Below are 21,308 nucleotides of genomic sequence, written 5' to 3'. Positions count from 1 at the left end.
GGTTATGTAAGAAAGACAAGGCTTCTTATGCCATTATTCATTTTCTCTTCTCAAATCATGCTTTTTGTTTACACATGTTTGTAGAAGCCTGGTCAAAGTTATTATATGTTCTTTTGAAGGAGAAACTAAACTGTGAATGATGGAATCAGTCGCCTGTCCCTGATTTTTCATCTTGATCCTTTCTTTGCTTCATGTGAAGGGGTGGATGAAGCACAGCTTTGGAATAGCCTCAACCTTTTGGTTGCCTCTGTGACTAGGCTGTTTAGAAACAGGCAGCCTATAATACAGGGCTCCTGTTTGTTTAAGCATGTGGGTAAATAAATATCACGTCATGAACACAAATGTCTCATACATAAGCACTGTCGAATATTGGCATATTCATACAAATAAATTTATAAGACTATTCCTAGCACAGACTAAAAGTCTGAAAAAATCAAACAGCATACATACATTTTTGAAACATCAGGTCAAGATCTACCCAGTGATTCTCAACCCTGATTGAACTTTGGAAATATCCTGGATTTATGAAACAGATTTCCAAGTCCCAACCAAAATCTCTTGAACCTAAATTTCCAAAATGTGGATATCAGAAGTCTTTTAAAAAAAAAATCTTTAAGATTCATTTTTTGATTCATGGCAAAAGGGATTAGAAAGTACAGAGTTCCTGGAGACCCTCTCCCCACATATGTACAACCTTCCCCACTGTTGACGGTCACCACCAGTGGTTCCAATAAATGAACTACAATTACAAATCATTATCCCAAGTCCACAGTTTACATTAGAGTTCATGCTTGGTGTTCTATGTAGGGTTTTTGACAAATAGATAATGATATGTATCCAACATTGTAGTCTTATACAGAATAGTTTCACTGCCTTAAAAATCCTCTGTGCTCTATCCATCCCTACTCCCTCTATAGCTCCTGGCAACCATTGATCTCTTTACTGTCTCCATATTTTTGCCTTTTCTCAAGTGTAATATTATTGGAATCATGTGGTAGTATATATAGTCATTTCAGGTCGCCTTCTTTTGCTTAATAATATACACTTGGGTTTCTTCCATGTCTTTTCATGGCTTGGTAGCTCATTTATTTTTAATGATCAATAATTTCCTTTGTCTAGATGTATCACAGTTTATTTATCCATTCAACTACTGAGATACATTTTGGTTATTTTCAAGTTTTGGCAATTGTGAATAAAACTGCTATAATACCTGAGCATAGATTTTTATGTGGACATGTTTTTAACTCCTTTTGGTAAATAGCAAGAACTATGATTGTTTTACTATGTACTACAAGTATGTTGAGTTTTGTAAGAAATTGACAAATTCTCTTCCAAAGTGTATGTACAATTTTGCTCTCTTATCAATGAGTTCCTGTTGCTTCAAATCCTTGCCAGCATTTGGTATTTTCAGTGTTCTGAATTTCGGTACTTCTAATAGAAGTATGGCATTGTTTTAATTTGCAATTGCCCAGTAATATAAGATACAGAATATCTTTCACATTCTACTTACCATATTGTCTTTGGTGGGGTGTCTATTCAGGACCTTGGCACATTTTTAATTGGGTTAATTTTCTTGCTATGGAGTTTAAAAGTTCTCTCTGTATTTTGGATAACAGTCCTTTATCAGATGTGTCTTTTACAAGTATTTCTCCTAGTCTGTGTGGTTTATCTTCTTGATCTCTTGACATCTTCTTTTCAAGAGCCGAAGTTTAAATTTTGATAAAGTCCAGTTTTTCAGTATTTCTTTCATGGGTCATAACTTTGGTGTTATAGCTAAAATTGGGACTGTGTTGAATCCATAGATCAAGTTAAGAAGAACTAATATTTTGACAATATTGAATCTTTCTGTTCATGAACATGTTACATCTTTCCATTTACTTAGTTGTTCCTTGATATATATTATCAGAATTTTGTAGTTTTCTCATCTTGCACATCTTTGGTTAAATTTTTACCTAAGTATTTCATTTTGGGGGTGTTTACGTAAATGTACTGTGTTTTTAATGTCAAATTCCAGTGTTCCTTGCTAGTGTATAGGAAAGTGATTTGCTTTTATTTATTTATCTTATATCCTGAAAATTTGCTACAATTGCTTATTCTAGGAGTTTCTTTGATTCTTTCAGACTTTATAGATAGACGTTCTTGTACAAACAGTTTCTTGCTCTAAATGTGTTATTTTCCTTTTTCTTTTTTTGTTTGTTTTATTGCATTAGCTATGACTTTTAGTACAGTGTTGAAAAGAAGTGGTGAATGAGGACATTCTTGTCTTATTCCTTGATCTTAGTATGAAATGTCCAAGTTTCTCCCCATTAAGTATGATAACTGGGTATTTTGTAAATGTTCTTTATAAAGTTGAAGAAATTCCTCTTTTCCCAGTTTTCAGAGTTTTACCACAAAAGAATTTTGGACTTTGTCAAATGCTTTTTCTGCATTTATTAATATAATTATGTGATTTTCTTCTTTAGCCGTGATGTGATGCATTATGTAAATTAATTTTCAATGTTGAACCTGCCTTGCATACCTAGGATAAATCCCAGTTGGTTCATAGAGTATAATCTTTTCATACATGGTTGAACTTGATTGCTAATACTTTCTTGAGAAGTAGTCATCTGTAGTTTTCTTGAAACTTCTCTTTGGTTTTGGTGTTAGGATAATGCTACCTTCCTAATGCTAACTCATTAGGAATGAGTTAGTGGATATTCCCTATGCATCTATTTTCTGCAAGAGATTTCAGAGAATTGGTAAAATTTCTTCCTTAAATGTTTGATAGAAGACACCAGTGAACCCCATGTGGGTTGTTTGCTTTCTGGTGTTAATTATTGACCAATTTCATGAATAGATATAAGTAGTTGCAATTGTCTATTCTTCTTGGTGATTTTTGGCAGGCTGTCTCTTTCAAGGAATTGGTCCATTTCATCTATATTATAAAATTTGTGGTTATTCATAATGTTCCTTTAGTATCCTTCTAATGCTCATGGGTCTCTGGTGATGTCTCTTATTTCTGATTTTAGTGCTTACATTTGATATATTAATCTTATCTTTCCCCCCTCAGTTTGTCTAGAGATTGATCAATTTTATTGATCTTTTCATAGAACCAACTTTTGGTTTTATTGAATTTTTCTACTGATTTCTGGTTTTCAGTTACACTGATTTCTTCTCTACTTTTTATTATTTCTTTTCTCTTGCTTACTTTGGATTTAATTTATTTTTCTTTTACAGTTTGCTACAGTGTAACTTAGATTGTTGATTTTAGGCATTTCTTCTTTTCTGACATATGCATTTAATGTTATAAATTTCCCTCCACATACTGCTGTCACCCATCCTGCATTTCTTCCCCTTCCCCCCAATACTGGGGACTGAATGCAGGACCTTGAGCAAGGTAGGGAAGGACTCTACCACTGAGCTACATTCCCACCCTTATCCTGCAAATTTTGATAAGTTGTATTTTCATTTCTATTGAGTTTGAAATATTTTTAATTTCATTCTTTGATCCATAATTTACTCAGAAATATATTTCATACCATGGGTTTTGTTTTACCTGCCACTATCTTTGTTTCTGATTTTAATTTATTTCTCTGTGGCAGATAGTATACATTGTTTGATTTCTATTCTTTAAAGCTTTTAAGGTATGCTTTTTGTCCAGAACGTGGGTCTGTTTTGGTAATGTCCATGTAAGACCCAGAAGGATGTATCATTATTATTGAATAAATTGTTTGAGTTCATCTATGTCCTTGCTGATTTTCTACTTCTTAGATCTGTCCATTACTAATAAAGAAGCATGAAACTCTCCAACTATAATAGTGGATTCAATCTATTTCTCCTGCAGGTCTAATCAGCTTTTTCTCTCAGATATTTTGGCACTCTCTTATTAGATGCATATGTGCTAATGATTATTATTTATTCCTTTTGGGGGCTATCATTATGTTTATACCCCTCTTTATTCCCTGTAACACTCTCTACTCTAAGCCTGTTTTGTATAAAATTGGTATAACTACTTGTGTTTCTTTGATTAGTGTTAGCATGGAATATCTTTTGCCACACATTCACTTTAATCTACATATCTTTATATTTAAATAGGGGTTCGTGTAGACAAGAACAAGTAGTGGGTCATTCTTGGATCCACTTTGGCGAGCTCTCTTGTTTGTAGACAGTGACCATGGTATATAGCCCATGGATGGTTAAAGTGATTATTGTTATAGTTGAGTAATAACTACCATATTTGTTATTCTTTTCTATTTGTTTAAAACAATAATAATGTTACTATTTGTTGCCCTTGCTCTTCATTTTGATTTGTGTCTTCCATACTTCTTTTACAGTTTAAGCATTACATGATTCAATTTTGCTCCTTTTTAGCATATCAATGATGTCTTTTTTTTTTTTTTTACTTTTTAAAGTAGTTGCCCTAGGTTTTACAACATACTGACATAACATTTGCTATTAATCCAAATTCAATTCATGCAATACAGCTTCATGGATAATGCAAATACTCTATAATAAATATTCCTAATTCCTTCATTCTGTTCCATATATCATTGCCATTACCTAAAAATGCATAAGCATATTTATTTGTGGGCATTTATGAATAAAACACACAGGTGTACATAGCTGAATACACAGTTGCTATCATTTTGAAAACTATATGTTAAATCAATTAATAAGAAAGAGCTTTTATTTTACCTTCCACTATTCCTTTTCTGATGCTCTTCCTTTCTTTATTTAGATCTGAGTTTCTGACTATACCATTTTCTTCTCTTGGAAGAACTTTTAAACACTTCTTGCAAGGTGGGTCTACTGGCAACAAATTCTATCAATTTTTGTTTCAAAAAGTCTTTATTTTGCCTTTACTTTTGAAAGGACAATTTCACACACTTGGTACAGAATTCTAGATTGGATCTTTCCTCTCTCAATGAATATTTTCCACACTACTCTTCTTGCATGGTTTCTAGAAGCAGTCAGATGCAATTCTTATCTTTTCTCCTCCACAGTTAGGTGTGGTGTGTGTGTATGTGTGTGGGGGGGGGACAGGTGTCACCATGACTGGGTCTTTCTGGAGTTTTTAACTCTCAGACCTATCCACAGTGATCCTGTATCCTGTAGCAATTGGAATTTGGGTTTTCCTACCCAGCACTGGTTCTCAAGGAAGTTTCTGCCCTAGTAAGCTGGGATTCTCTGTATTTGCTTGTCTCCAATTTGGTGAGTGGGACAGTGCTCTGTCACCTCAATCTTCAGACAGACTAAGAAGAGTTGTTAAAATTTCTATTTGTTCATCCTTTTATTTTTGCTAAGGTCAAGTTGTGACTTCTAATCTAATGTGAGGGTCCAAAAATAGAAGTTTAGGTGTCTCTTTTAAAATGAGTCTGGTAATTGGGTAGGTTTATCATTCATTAGTTTTTAAGCAGCACTATCTCATTTCAAAGAAAATCTATAACATTTAAATTTATAAAAAGTATAAATTTGATAACAGTAAGGCTGTTCAGAAGGTTGAAGTGTGCATGTTGTAGGAAGGGACCCAGGGCTTTGTCCTCTCAGCCCTCTCTTATGGCTGCAAACTGCCTCTGTAGAGTGCCTCAGTTGCCAATCATTCTGTTCTCTTCAGCAGGGAGAACTGCCAATGATCTTGACAGTTCTTGGAGGATGGTGTGAAAGCTCTTGGTGCCTGAAGTGTGGGGTGTGTGTATCTGAGTGGCCAATCAAGGAAAGAAGGAAAAGCACCCAACCCGGCTTCCTTCAGATATTGCCCTGTAATTGACACTGGAAAGCGAAGGGGACAGGGGGATGACGTTCTTGGAATCAAAGGTAGAAATCTGTTTGCTGCGCAAAAAGACCATTTTGCAACTTGCCTCCTTTAAATGATCCTGCCATGCAGGGTGTTATTTAGTTAACCCAGCCTAAGGGGATGTTTTAAAGGTGGAGGATTGCCCTGGTGATGAACAAATATGAGAAATAAACTTCCAGTGGGGCTGGGTTGCCTGCTGACTGTGATTTCCTGATGATCTATAACAATGGTTATTCACTAACAGCTGGCGCATGTCTCCCTCGGACAAAGCCACTGGGAAGAGCAGGCCTTCTGATTGGTGAACCAGAACCGTTTCCCTGGCAACCGTTAACTAGCACGTGTTTTATTGTTTCCAACTGCTTTTCCTGGGTATTTGCAGGTGGTGGGAGATGCTTTCTTAAAGAGGGGTCATAACCTCATGAACTTTCAGATGTTGCAACAAATTGGGGAACAAAACATTTTTTTCCTTTCAAATATATTAAGTAAATCTTATTACATAGCATTTTCAGGACAGATGCAGCCCAACAGTTTTTTCTTTTTCTTTTTTTCTTTTTTTTTTTCTTTTTTTCCTTTTTTGCCATTATTTCCAGATGTTATTAATTTTAAAGGCAAAGTTTCATTTTACGATCGTGATCAATAGGAAGATAGTATTAGATAGAAGTATGTATAGCCACAGAATATAGTTTTGGCCTTTTTGGGGGTGTGTTCTGAGTCTATATTTTTCTAGAAGATGTGAGATAAACCATAAAATATTGAGTGTATTTTTAGTTGGCTTTTTAAAGGTTTGTGTATTTTGCCTCTTTGTTAATTAATTCCATGTTTTTGCCTTTATCGTTAGTTCTCTCCTCATTTTGAATGTACCAGAAATTATAAGGGTTGCTATAAAATACAGAACTACCTAAGACTTGATCATAATAGACTATCCTTCTTTTTATATTTACTTGACTTATTTTGAAAGAACTGGTTAATTTCCAGATGGATAGCTCCCTCTTCTGTTTGGTTAGCAAAATTTGCATCTTTTGAAAGCACAGAAGGAAGATGCACTATTTATCATAGAATTCTCTTTCTTGGCTGAAAGTGAATATAGATAGCAAATTCATAAATTGGAATATGGAGGATGCTTCCCATGTTCCATAATTTGGTTTAAAATAAAACTGTCTATCCTGCTGTAAATGGTGGCTAACAGAAAATGAAAACATTCTTTTCATTTAATATTGAAGTTTATCTATAGCCATCCCTGAAAAATTTTGCAGACCTGCTCAATCACATGCCTGAACTCTATTTGAAACACCTGAATTTTGGTCAAGTAAGCATTTGCCACTGGATTTGCACAGCAGTCAAATGACACAGCCATTCTTCTCTTGAATCTGAGAGTCATTCCTGGTGAGTGTAGTTCCTGAATTTGAGAACATGCACCTACTGATAAATTAGACCTGTGCATTCAAATGCTGCTCTTTAGACCTCCAGGTTTTTAAAGGTCTTTATAAACTTTGTTCTTGAAATAGTTTCCCTTTATTTCCTTGGGTACAAATTCATTCATTACAGCCAGTTAGGGTTGTGCTATGAAAATGAATACAGAATGATCTACAACCTAATTTTACAACCATAGAACCAAAAGAGTTGGTTAAACTATTTATGATAATGAGGGTCCTCAGGTCCACCTTTCTAGAGATCAATGAAGTGATAAATTTTGACTATGAAGAGGAAAATGTTAATTAACTCAGACTTATCCTTCTCATTTCCCTCAATGGCAGGTGGTGGAAATTATATAACCCTAATTATGTGAATGTATTTAGATGAACACTGTTCCCTCCTCTCCAGTTTTGTTTTTAAATCCATGAGTTATAATTATACATAATAGTGGGATATGTTGTTACATATTTGTACTTGAACATAACATAATTTGTTCAATTCCATTGGGTTTTTGTTGGGGTGGGCACACCTGACTCTTCTGAAAGAGAAATGACATTTTACCTCATACATTCCTGTTGACTTGTCTTTGTATCCTTTCTTGTAAGTTTTTTATGGGGGTACAAATGATATTATATTAAGGAATAATTTGAATATTAGTAGAATAAGCATCGGGAAAACTATTCATTATAAACTTGGAGAATTTAGCATGTATTTGAAAATTTTAAATTACCTACTTATCTTCAAGTAGGTGAAATAACCAAGTCATAAAGTGTTAGATAATAAATTTCATACAGAATGAAGGATTGTTGGAAACTATAGACCACAGCATACTTGATAAACCTTTCTTTTCATAGATGACCCTTTCGGGGATTTTTAAAGGTCCTGTTGCTAGGTGGTGACAGAGCTGGTTTCGATGGCTCCCAGTGCTCTATAGCCCAGGCCAGACTGTGCAGCTCTCAAGGAGTTTTTGCCTTAGGGTGCTCGGCTGTGGCTCCAGGAATACAGATTCCATGATTTCTCTGAGGGCAGACTCTGGCTGCATTTTCTAGAATTGTAGCTAGTGACTTATTAGCTGAGTGACTTTGAACTAGTTAACCAACCTCTCTGTACTTCAGTTTTTACTTTTATGAAAAGACAGTAATAAGAGTGCATCTGTCAGAGTTGAGACCAATGATATGTGTGGCACAGTGCCTGGCACAAGGTAAGTACTCAATAAGCACTAGCTATTATTGCCTTTCCTTCCTTCAGTGTGTGCTGTGGTCTTAATTTACAGCAATCACATTCTAAAATAAATGAAGGCTGTATGCTCATTTTCATAGCAATATTATACATAATAGCCAAAAGGTGGAAGCAACTCAAGTGTACATTGACAGATGAATGGATAAGCAGGATATTGGTACATACAGACAATGGAATATTGTTCAGCTTCAAGAAGGAAGGAAATTCTGACACATGGGTGAACCTTAAGACATTATGCCAAGTAAAATTAGCCAGTCACAAAAAGACAGAGTGTGATTCATTGTATCGGAGGTACCTAAATAGTCACAGTCGTAAAGACCAAAAAGTAGAATGGTGGTTTCCAGGGGCTGACGGAGAGGGGAATGGAAGGTTGTTGTTTAATGTGTATAAAGTTTTGCAAGCTGAACAGAGTTCTGAAGACTGGTTGCACAGCAATGTGAATGCATACTTAAAAATGGCTAAGATGCCAAGTTCTGTGTGTATTTTACTACAGTTAACAACAACAAAAACAATTGAAGGGCCTAGTGCAATTAGAAAAAAATAATTATATTAATTAGCCCTGGACATTTGGACTTACAGGCCAGTGCTGTGGGTTAAAACCATAAAGGTTTTGGTGAGTGGCTAAATTTGAGATTGCGGTGCCCAAACATCATATCTTTTTTAGTTGTTTCCTTCCTCCAGGATTGCTGACTTCCTGTAAGGGAGGGACTTAATTCCCAGGGCCTTAAAGTTTATGCACTTGGATGAAATTTCAGAAGCACACTTTCCCCATAGTCACATGAAACAAGCCCTCAGAGACTCTTTAAAAAATGCAAATGCATGAAAAGCAAATTTGATTCAGCAAGTTTACCATTAACAAAATCTCCTTGGGGGTGGGGGTAGTACAGGCTGTTAGGAAGAAGCTTAGCAACTGCCCTGTTGAACAAAGCAAGCAAAAAGGCAGAGAGGAGGGGAGAAGGAAGAAAGCTGCATTTTGGCTTAGGACTTTTTCCCTTAACTCCAAATTTCTGTTTAATTATCATTATTATCTACAGATGATAAAAAGCAAGTGTTACCAGAATAAAGAGCAAGAACAACTGGAGAAGGGCTTATGCTCAATTGGCATTTGACAATTTCTTATAATAATCTGATGTAAAAGCTGTCTCCTTTTTATTTAAATTAAGGAATTCCTTTTTATATTTGATATTCAGTATGCATTTTATTTCAGTTTAATAATATTTACTTAATATCTACCATGTAGTGAAGGCCAAGCATCTCAGAGGAAACCGCTGGGTTAGGGCTTTAAAAAATAGTTTTATAAGAAGGTAAGTCCTTCAGTGCTTTTTAACACACTTTTTATTTAATGCTTAAAATAATTAAGTAAATTGGGAATTCTAACATAGAATTTCTTCCAAATAACATTCCTTTTATGGATCATGGAATTTATATATATTGAATATTTGCAGAGGAAATTCTTCATCTATATTTTAGGGAGAAAGTCATCTTTTTAGACATACTTGTAGGCAACAGACACTATACTAGTGGATGAAGTTACTCAAGTTATTATCAAAAAGAGGCAGAAGATATCCTTCTTTAATCAAGTTCTCAAAAATGGCAACTAAAATGCTTGGTAATAAGGCAGGTTTAAAGTCTGTCATTTTCAAATTTCTACTTTAAAATTTGTATTTTTTTGTCTTTTTGAAATAACAATCAGGAATTGTTCTTTAAATATTACATGCATAAAATAAAATAAGCATTGAAATATAATTATTAGCTTACTCAGGAGGACAACCCCAACACTAATTTTAGTCATCTTAATAAAAAAAAGCCTGGGTTTATGATTTGCCAAAAGGTTTTTTTATTAACTTCCCAGAAAGTCAATAACAATCTTGAAATTACAAAATATACATAAAGGAAAACATCAAACTTACCAAGGCATATAGCTGTTAACAGGGATGACACAGGCACATTTTGGTGACATTGTTCAATTTCCTGTCTTTTAGCATCAGGTACTTTCTCTGAGCAACTGAAGTCTGTAGACACAGGCAAAATAAGAAAGGGAGGAGTTTTTAAAAATTAGGAGCTCTGAAAGGTAAAAATAGGCCCTGACAAACACCTCTAAACACATCAATGTCTTTCTTAATAGAAACATTTCTCTTTTCATTCTCAATTTTTCTGTTTGAAAAAATACCCACCACACTAAGAATTCTTAATAAAAACATGTTACCCTTCTGAGAGGTAGACATCATTAAGTTCATTTTTAAGGGTTCACAGTTAGCTTATAGCCAAAAGTGAATCTTTGGTGGCTTTTGAATCCTTTTCAAGTCATGAAACCTTAGAGAGAAAATAAATAGAGAAAGATCAGATCCCAGCCTACCTCTTTCAGCCCAAGAGAATTCCCTTCCAAGTAATTTCTTAAATGGTGAGGCTGTGTCAGAACCCCCAGTTCTTCTCCTTAGAAGTAACTAAATCAGCAGAAAGACCGACAATAATGGCACATGAAATCTAAGTTTTGTATAGGAAACAGTCAGGCCGTCTACACTTTGTTATTCACTTGATAGACAGAGCCATTTTGACAGCCCTAACCTTGGAAACCACAGGTCCTGCTGAGCTCAGCAGGAGTCAAACGCTGAGTACCATCTGTCAAAGCTTTATTTCCCCCTCCTTATCCACGCCTTTACTATAAGATGCTAACAAGAGCATGAATGAGTGTCTCTAACTACAGTTAAACTTGTGTGCATTGTAACAGTAATGTTGGGGAAAGAATTCACTCTCAGAATCTACCAAATCTGAGTGAACTGTATTGATTATTCTGTGTTCTTTCTTAATGGTTATCGACAGAAGGAAGTATGGGTTAAGGAACTCCATAATCACACTCCAAATAACAAATATCCCCTAAATTAGGAAACTGTACATCATTTTTTATGATTTTGCCAACTTGGTAACTAAAATAATGGATGGTCTGGAAAGTTGTCAACATGTACAAAAACAACAAATGCATTTCTCCCCCAAACAGAGATTTTCACAAGTTAAATTCTTGCTTTATAAAAGAAATCTCATTCAGAACACACACTCTCTCCCTCTCTTTGGCATAATCAATTCTAAAAAAAATTAACAGGCCTAATCATAATAAAATCAATTAAATCAAGTGTGGTACTGCTCAGGCAGCACTTTCGTAGAAGACAATATATCAATTAAAAACCAGGAAACTAGAAAGAGCATTTCTTTCCATTAATTTCTACCAAAATGTCTTTTTTTTTAACATGAAATACTTTAAATTCTTAGCATTTGGCATAATTTTTGAAGTACAAGTTTATTTTACATTTCACTTAAAATTTTGCATTTAGTGAATAATTTTAGATATTTATTAAATTCTTAAATTTAAAGTACCATTTATAGCACATGGTTCGTTCAGAACTTTAGAGGACATTTCTATACATAGAGAATCATAAAATAATAGAAATTTAGAATTTAAAAGTTGAAGAAATAAAGGTCATTTTAGCAGAATTATTCCAAATTTTAATTTCTGGTTATTTTCTTTTAAATAAGACTGTTTCATTTTGCTGTTATTTTCCAGTATATTCTCCTAAATGCTGAAAATATAGTTAGTTGAGATACCTCAAATCATGAGAATAATGCTGTATGTACTTTATAATATACTGATGCAAAAAATTGTGTACTGGTTATTCACATTGTCAAGAAGATATTGTGAAGAATTTTTAAAGTAATTAATGATTGTATTCACACAGATCTGTACGTTTTACATTTTTCTGAATGTACCATGTGTATAAAATTTTGCACATTTGAGAACCCTTGTGTGTAAACATCTGAATGTACTTATGTAAAATATCTTTAATAAATTACTCATCCAGAAGGTGATTTTATTATTTAGAGTAACTAAGACATGATTTGTTTTGCAATGTCAAAACTAGATACCTAAAATGTTTCTAATGTGAAGTTGGATTTTTGTCCATCAATTTCAAAGACACTTCTACTCTCTATATGCTTATGAACATATACTTGAAGACATTTTAAAGAAATATGAATAGATAATATTAGAGTTGGGGCTGTGACCCTTCTCTGGTTGTTCCTCACCTGCTCTCATTCTATTATGAGGGGGCTGATCTCATTCAGGAAGCTGCCTTTGCCAGCAGGCAGGGTCCCTGCTCAGGCTTCACTACCTCCACCATTATGCTGATGCCTGGGATCCTTTCTCCTAGGGGCAGGATGCAACTTTCACTGCATGGAGAGGGAAGGTTCAAGTGCCCTAGGGAGGGTGAGCACACAGACTTAAGTGAATCTTACTGACAGTTACTCTGAGAGCAAAGAGAAGCAGAGGAGCCCAGGAGGGGAGGCACCTCCAGATGGAGAAGGGGTGAAGACAGCAGGGGAGACTGGCTTCTGCAGGGTTTTACCTAAAGAGGGCTGCTGGATGTGTCCACACAGTTGCCCTGCTTTGCATCATGCATGTGTAGACTTTCTTGATCCTCATTGTTATGCTGTTAATTGTCAGAATCTCAGAGTTAAACAGATGTTAAGGGTCATTTAGTCCAACCTTTCATTATAGAGATGAAGTAACTGAGACCCAGACAAGTCTACTCTGTGGTTTATCTACACCCTGATTTAAAAAGCAAAAAGCAAAAAGCAAAAAAAAAAAAAGCTAAGTTTTAACGGGATTCAAATACGTTTAAGTTCATCCAGAAACATTGTTCCTGTAATTTAATTTAATAAATTTGTACCAACAAAATACAACTCCTTTGTACAGGTGGAACAGCTGCAACCTAAGACGTGACATAAATGAATTCTGACCCCATGTCTCTCAATTACTAGGCCAAGTGTCACCTACGGAACTATTGCATCTTAAAATGCAACACAAATTTCTATTGCTTGGTGTGTGTGCACCAAAACTGATATTACTTCAGGGGAATTTGAAAATGCCACCTAAGACTGTTCCCTTCTTCAAGGCACACAATCTTGTGTGTGTTGACAAGTCTGTGGGGCCACCACAATCAGGGGGCCGTTTTTGTCCCCATTTGAGAAGAAAGTGGAGAGTTTTTTTTCCCAAGTTACTTTCTACCTTTCTTAGTGATATTTCTCTAGAACCACACAGATATGAGACCCAATATCTGGTTTAATCTTCATGAAATGGCAACAAAGTAGATATTATCATCTCTATATTTCAAAGAGACTGAGTGCATTCCAGGTTCTGTTTTCCTCATCTGTAAAATGGGGATGATCTAATTACTGACCCCTGAGGATTTAAAGAGCAATGTTGATGAAGACTTCAGTGTTGAGTGAGCACTCAGGGATGCTCAATTTTATTATTAGTATCCATGGAGTTCAGGGTCAGATTTAATGATACTTTATGGTAACTGTATTAGGCCTCATGATTATTATATTTGTCTTCATTTTCCATCCATAATATTTATTTTCTTTTAAGGAAATAATAAAACAATTGAATAACTACTAAAAATTAGAAAACAATTGTCTCTATCCTATTTATCTTGATACAGAATATGATGGGTTTCACAAATGTTTTCCACTTTTTTTCTAGAAGTCTTTTCATAGTCTGAACTAATGTACTACAATTTTATGATCTGTTTTTCCTCTTGACATTATACCAGAATTTTTCATGTGGCTGCCAAGTCTAGGGGGATATCATTTTATTTTTATTTTTTACTTTTACAGATTGCCTTTGGGTTCATTGTACACAAATGGAGTATAACTTTTCATTTCTCTGGTTGTAAACAATGTAGAGTCACACCATATGTGTAATCATACATGTACATAGGGTAATGATGTTTGTCTCATTCCACCATCTTTCCTTCCCCCATCCCCTCCCTTCCCCTCATTTCCTTCTACACAACCCAGTGTTCCTCCATTCTCCCCTTGCCTCCCCTATGTATCATTATGTATTATGTATCAGCATAGGGGGATTTTAAATGAGCAAATATTCTGTAATTTAATTTGCCATATCCTGATGACAGAGTATTTTCGTTGCTTTTAATTTTTCTGTTACAAAGGACCATTTTATTATATATAACATTTTCTTCTTTAAAAATATTTTCTTCGATTATATTTTTAGAAGTTAGCTTCTAAATTAGAATTTGAATACTTTTGTAATATTGCTACTTATTGCTCAATCATGGCTCTGCATTTCTGTTTTTATTAATCTTACTTTATAAGGTTTATCATATCCTTATTTTATAAATCTCTCCATAAGGACCTGTATTGAGCTTCCCCTCTGTTTTTGAAAGTCATTTGTTCAAAGTCATGGGGTTCTGCCAGCACTTGGAGCCCTCTTTCTGCTATACCAGTGATGCTAATGGGAAGTGATTCTTAAGGTCTAGACATGGAACAGTGAGCCATTTCTTCAGGATCAGTCGAAACAGCAGAAAGGGCCAAAATCTAGGAGTTGGAAATTCTGCATATAAGTCCTAGTACCACTAATCATCCACTGTTTGACCTTGGTCTCTTAACCAAACTGTAGGTCCATTGATGCTTGCCCATATTTTCTGGAGAGTTTGAGGCTTAAATAATGCATTTGAGTTCTCTTTGTGCAGGGTGAATCACTATGGGAGAAAAGATAGCTTCTTGCTCTCTGAATCCTGAGTATGGAGTTGCTCGAAGAAGCTGCAGTATAGACTTGACAATGCGTGTGAATTATCTGGGGATCTTGTTAAATTCTGTTTCAATAGGCTTGGGTGAGCCTGAGATTTTGCATTTCTGACAAACTCCTAGGAAATTTTGCTGCTGCTGTTTCATGGACCACACTTTGAGAAGCAGCCACTGAGTACCAGTGGTCTTTCATTTGCATGGATGACTGAACCAGTTGTACAGAGCAGTCTACCCATGAAGCAGTTCTAATAAGTGAATAAAAGATGAAGATTAATAGTAGCTGGCCAGATGCCCTAGAGTGATGTCTAATATGCTAGAATGTGTGAAAATTCTGAACTGTTTGTGGAGGAAATATTGCCTGATCTATTTCCTCTTTGATGCTGGAGATCCCCTGAACCTAGGAATGTCCCTTTCACTAAAATGTGGTAGGAAGTAGAAGGCAGCAACCTGGAGTAATTGGAAAAGCCCTAGCCTTTTGCTATTATCATTTCCCTTATCTGAGCACAAACTTGAAAGTGATCTTTTCCATGCTTATTTTCTTGTTTTGTATGGTCGGAGATTCCACCCAAATCCCCTTAAAAGCTAAGAAAATTTGCCAGCAGCACCTTTGAAGCCACAATGCCTTGTTATAAATCTTTCCAAACATCTGCTGCATGAAAAGAAGCAAGATCCTGCAGGGGCTGGGGGCAGGAGGGCAATTCCGAAGTGGGATATCCAGGGGTAGCTCTGCAGAAGCCCTTTCTCTGTGTGCAGGGGGCTGGGGAGGCTCCTGCACCTGTTCTTACATTCCTGCTGGCTTCTGTTGTTTGCAGTTGCTGTCAAAGGCATCCCAGGAGAGGACTGGGCCAAGCCTTGTCAGGGAACAAGAAAAGCCTGGAGTGTGGCGGTTGGCCTCACAAATGTTAGGATGTTCACTGTCCCTGTAGGGACTCTCATTTCCCTTTCACATCACCATGAGACTGATGTCAAAGAAACTCTTTTGAGTTTAGGTATTGTGGCAGAGAATGGTCTTTTGAAGCTCAGGTGACATGGATAGCTTAGCTTCATTTTTCTAGAACTGAAATGCTACAAGCAGGGCTCAGAGGTACCCGACCATTGGGCCCTGTGGAATTATTCCCTAGAGAGTAGAAGGTGCATTTTCAAGAAGCAAGAAGGAATCCTAGGTTGGGAGTAGAAAAGTGGTGGGTCTGAGCATTACACCCAGACCCTGAAAGATGAGCCTTGTTTTCAAGGAAAATAGTTGAAGAGAGAATATAGTAAGTATAAAAAGTAACATAATAAGTTTATTTTTCTCTGAAAACCTCTTTGGTAGGTTGCTACATGCAGTTATTTTAACTTAATAATGTGAGTGACTCTGTCCTTAAGTGTCATTGTAGGCCTTCACTTTAGGATGTGTGAACAGTTTATGGCAAAAGAAAGACACAGTTTTCGACTATATATATAGTATTTGTCTTATAAGTGGTGGACCATAAGATTCTTTTGTCTACTGTTAAAAGTTTTTCTTCCTGTTCCTCTGTCATGGAAGTCTTGGTGTATATGTAAAGCTCAGAAAATAGCTTCTGAAGTACAGAGAACTAGTTGTTAGGGGATGCTTAGCCAGCAGATCTTATGAGATTTAAAGATAAATCAATAAAAGTTGTATTTTTTAACTGCTGAGAAGATAGTGTTTGCAATCAAAAGCTGTTGCCCCTCTTTACCATGAACACCCCTTCATTCTAATGGTTTTAGAGCAAAATAAAGTTAGTCTAGATTTCAGAATAAACTTATTTATCAGAAAATTATCACTCAAATCAGGAGTTCTGAATTTTAATCCTTCAAAATCTTAATATTATAGGTTTCATTGAGTTTTGATTATTACAAACAATGTTTGTACTACTTAGGTTTTTGGAGCTTTTGAAAATATAAATTGGAAGTTTTGCAAGAGCTCTTAGTGAGGATGTTGTTTTGCTTTGGCTCTTCAGTGGGAACCATCTCTGCTAATTTGGTTCTCACTCTAACAATCATGCTTGGCAGTGAACAGGGGAATTAAGTTTAGGGTAGTTGGAGGTGTTATCAGAGGAGAGGTAGAATTACTGTTCTCATAAAGGGGACATAAATTACAAGTCTTTCAACCCCTCAAAGTCCCTCTCCCTGCTTTTAAAGTCAGCAGTAGGATATTGACTCCAAAGAAAGACCTATCGCTTCAGGGAAGGAACCAGGTTGTGATATTGTGAACTGTTTCTTTCAAACACCCAGTTGGAGCACAAGAGAGATGCTATAGAAGCCCACCTCTCTGGGAGAGCTGCCTTTTGCTGGGAGAGTACCAGTAAAGGGTTATCCTCCACATGGATATCCAGCAGGCTTCAAATGAGTTTTTACATTTCATTTGGGAGGAACTCTGAAAAGGAATAAATATTTTATTATAGGAAAAAAATAAAAAGGTAAACCCTAGTATGAACTGGACAAACCAAATTTAGTTTTTTCTTTCAGGTAAAAGTAAAAACAATGATGACATTGTACTCCATAAGTTGTATTTTTTTAAAATGCCCTAAAAGCATACATATTCATTTGTAAACTCATGTAGTAATTGACTTATAGAAACCTTGAAACATGTTCCGTCAGAGTAAAATGCTGTTCCATGGTATTTATGCAGCCTATAGAATAGATTTCTCCACCCAGTAGCCTTCCTGGCAATGCATGTATTGTTTATTGGTATATGCTTTATGGGAGTAAGCACTTCTAGTACATTTTTCATGCCTAAGGAAGCTAACAGAGGTATGACATGATTAAGTTTATAGGTCATAAAATAAATTTACATGGAGAGGCAAGTTTCCAGCTTCAAGCAAATGACTTATCTGTAATTTGATGCAAGTGAAACGACTGACCTTTCAAATGTTTGTTGGGCTTCAAGTGTCCGGAACAATCAATATGTACATTATTGTTTATATTTTATGCTCCTGATCCCATTAATGTATGCCTATAGAGTGCTGGGACACCATTAGTTTCTTATACTTCTGAAGCTATTGGGTGGCATTTATCAAACAGGAAGGCAGCACATATTGACTTGTGACAGTTTTTGCATTTCTTGAGCTCAATGTTTCATGAGCTGCTTATCTAGTTTGGATAAGCAAGGCTTTTATTGCTCCAAAGCCTCCTCAATTAAATAATAATGAACCAATTTGTTTAAAATGAATCTTTAACTTGCAGACTCATTAATTTCTCCATTGTAAGTGTCAGAAGATGTGTTCCTGAGAAAGGGAGATCAGAGAAGTGTGGTGGAGTGGAATGATGGCTGGTGGAAGAATGACTGGCTCTGCCTCTAACTAGCTGTGTGACCATAGGTGAGTTTCCTAATGTTCTTGAGTCTCTGGTTCCCCAATTATAAGAGGGTGTGGTGGACCAGAAAATCACCAAGATCCCTTTCAGCTAGGACATTCAATGGATGATGGACTATCAACAGGGAAATATGTGAGCAACAGTGCAGCCCTACCAGTAAGTGCAAACCTGAGAAGTTGGGGACTTCTTTGATTTCCCCTTTGAATAAGGAATAGAGAAATCGGTATTCCTTTCTTTTGCTTAGAGTACACTGAACTCATTTTTGATGTCTGGGAGGAGATATCACACACACACACACACACACATACATACATTTCCTCTCTACCTCACTCTTTCCCATTGCATTCACTTTGGCCCTATCCCATCTAAAAGTGCTCAGAGTGAAAAGTGCCACCTGTTATTCAGGTGGGACAGGAACTCTTGAGTTATTCATTGAAGAGATAGGGGACAGCTACCCACTTCAGTATTAATTAACTCTCCAGATTTTTGTTATTTGAGAGTCTAATGACCTAAAATTAACCATCCACAGTCCAATTAAAAAGTCATGAATTGATGAATTGGTTTCTAAATTCTCTGTTATTGACAAGCTGCTGCATCACTAAAGCTATAAGACATGTCATCCATTATTAACTTTGATGGTATTAAAAAAGATAAATTAGATCTTTTAAGCAGAAATGAATTCTTGCAAAGGCTGCCTTTCTAAATAGACATGGCCTCAATTTTCTCTGAATTTCAGCCTACTTATTTGTTTGAATTTATTCTTGTTTCACTTAGATTTTATTGATTGTTTAGTAAACAGTAACTGATGATGGAGGCTTTTTAATATGAGCAGACAATAGATAATCAATGTGTAATGTAGTTTAAGTGATAAAATACTTTTGCCAGGAATATAAGATCTGACATGAGGACTAGAAATACCTTCATTTAAAAATTAAAGTTCACAATGATAATTTTAAAAAGGAAAGCTTCCTCTTCAATGTACAAAAAGTTATTTTTATTAAGACAACAGCAATACATAGCAACCTAAAAATAAAACATGCTATTTCTAAGGCACATTTAGGCTATAATCATATACATTTAGGAATGAATTAGTGTTCTCTGAATATTTGTGGTTTGCCCTAGGATAAAGCAAGAACTAATAAATACAATTCAAAATAACATTCAAAATTTAAACTCAGTAACTGATGTATAAGAGGCGAAATATTCTTACCTTGACTTTTGCAAAATTCCTTATTCTTAGTATTCCTTCAACCTAAGCCAACTTTTAGTTCATAGGCAGAATCTTGCTTTTCTATGAATTTTCCATTAACTGCTCCAGTATCTGCTGTACTACAAGATATACTGGGGGTAAAAATGACTTAGGCAAGTTTTTATTACTTCAGATTGAACCTGCCCCTTTTCCCAGGATCCCTTTGTGTATCTCATTATTGATCAAAATGTTTTCAAACTCAGGAATTACCAGGGCAGTGTTTTATTTGACTATTTATCTCTTTTGCAAAACTGTTGCCATCACTGACATTTTAAAAATATTTATGATAAGGTGTTCGTCATTAATTGCATGAAGAAGAGAGTGAGAAGATTCCTGGTTGGATCTTGTATTTATTAGAGGGGTCAAGTTTCTTTGCAAAATTGAAGTTTTAGAGGAGACAAGTTTTAGTTTTTTTACTTCTTAAATAGCAGTATAGCTTGAGAAGATTACTATTTTGTAATTAGCAGATTCATTAACAGGACAAGGAAGGAAAACGCATAGTATTATATAAAGTATATATAAGACCTGCTGGTTCAGGTCTGTTTATCACCTCTAGTGAAAATGCAAGAAAAGAGATACAGGCTGGGAAGGACCTTAAAGGTCATATGATCATATCACCAGATGCAGGAAAAGCCCTTAATTAATGTTAGACACTGTCCTATGAACTCACAGAATGCATGTATTCATTTAACCCTTAAAACAACCTTAGGAAGCATGAAGTATTATTATTTCCATTTTATAGGCAAGGAAATTGAAAAACAAGGAGGTGATCCTAGAACTAAGGATAGTGGCAGAGTCAGGATATCAAACCAGGTGGTCTGGCCCCAGCAGACAAAGGTTCCTTTGTCATTCATACACTTCTCCTTGTCACTGTGTAGCCTAATACCTTCTTTGATTTTCTTTGTAGCATTTTTTGCTAGTTGAAAGGATCCCATCCATTTTCCTTTGCCCACCTATTGTCTATACCCCACCCACTCCATTGGACTGTAGGTTCCATAATAGCAGGAACTCTCTTTTTCGCCCAGGCCTAGAGTAATGATACATGGAGTGGTTTCTTAATGAATACTGCATGAATGAATCTATTTGAGAAAAATGCAGTAAAGACAGTGAGAATGAAGAGGATGCTAGGCTGGAGACTGGCTTTCTAGTGAATGTAGAGTGGGAGTCCTCCTAGCGGCAGCAACCAGATTGATGAGAGTGGGAACATCAAGGGTGGGCTCAGTTCTCACCGAGGTTGACAGTAAGGGAAGGCTGGGGACTGAGTAACAGCAAATGTGGTTTTAAGTTGTCACCAGAAAACCCAGTAGGAACCTTCCTCCCTTGCAGTTTAAGAATGCCCCTGACCATTCTTTAATGATCCTGTCTATGAGAAGACTCTGTTCATTTTTATGTTTACTTAATCTGCTTAAAAACTGAAGCGATGGTTTGACGGAATTATCACCTGTCTCCACGCAGGGTGCACTGCTGGGCACCTAGGATCATCACTGGAAGAGCTGACCTTCCTTCATCCCTTTCTGCGGAGTCAAAATTTCTATAAAATACCAGCCAGTTGCCTTTGAATCCCAGGAAACACATCCTTCTGTCCTTTTCTACATACTCTTTGAAGTTGCCAAGAACATTACAGGTATAGATTCTTTTTCCTAGATATTTATATCAGGAGAGAGGCCATAGAAAGAAATAGCATCAGCTGGAGTGACCATGAACTACCATCACTGTGGTCTT

At 35.9% G+C, this 21,308-nt stretch overlaps 1 long non-coding RNA gene across 1 annotated transcript in view; it reads right to left on the bottom strand.

Moving 5' to 3' along the window:
* The window catches only part of LOC124963327 (uncharacterized), a 47,304-nt gene extending 36,865 nt beyond the window's left edge, over nucleotides 1–10,439 (bottom strand). The window contains exon 1 of the long non-coding RNA XR_007104708.1: nucleotides 10,336–10,439. This is a non-coding gene — a long non-coding RNA (uncharacterized LOC124963327). The remainder of the gene's footprint in view (nucleotides 1–10,335) is intronic.
* Nucleotides 10,440–21,308: the final 10,869 nt, after the last annotated feature.

Source organism: Sciurus carolinensis, chromosome 13 (assembly GCF_902686445.1).
Source record: "Sciurus carolinensis chromosome 13, mSciCar1.2, whole genome shotgun sequence".
Lineage (NCBI taxonomy): Eukaryota > Metazoa > Chordata > Mammalia > Rodentia > Sciuridae > Sciurus > Sciurus carolinensis.
This window is presented reverse-complemented; position numbering and strand designations above follow the sequence as displayed.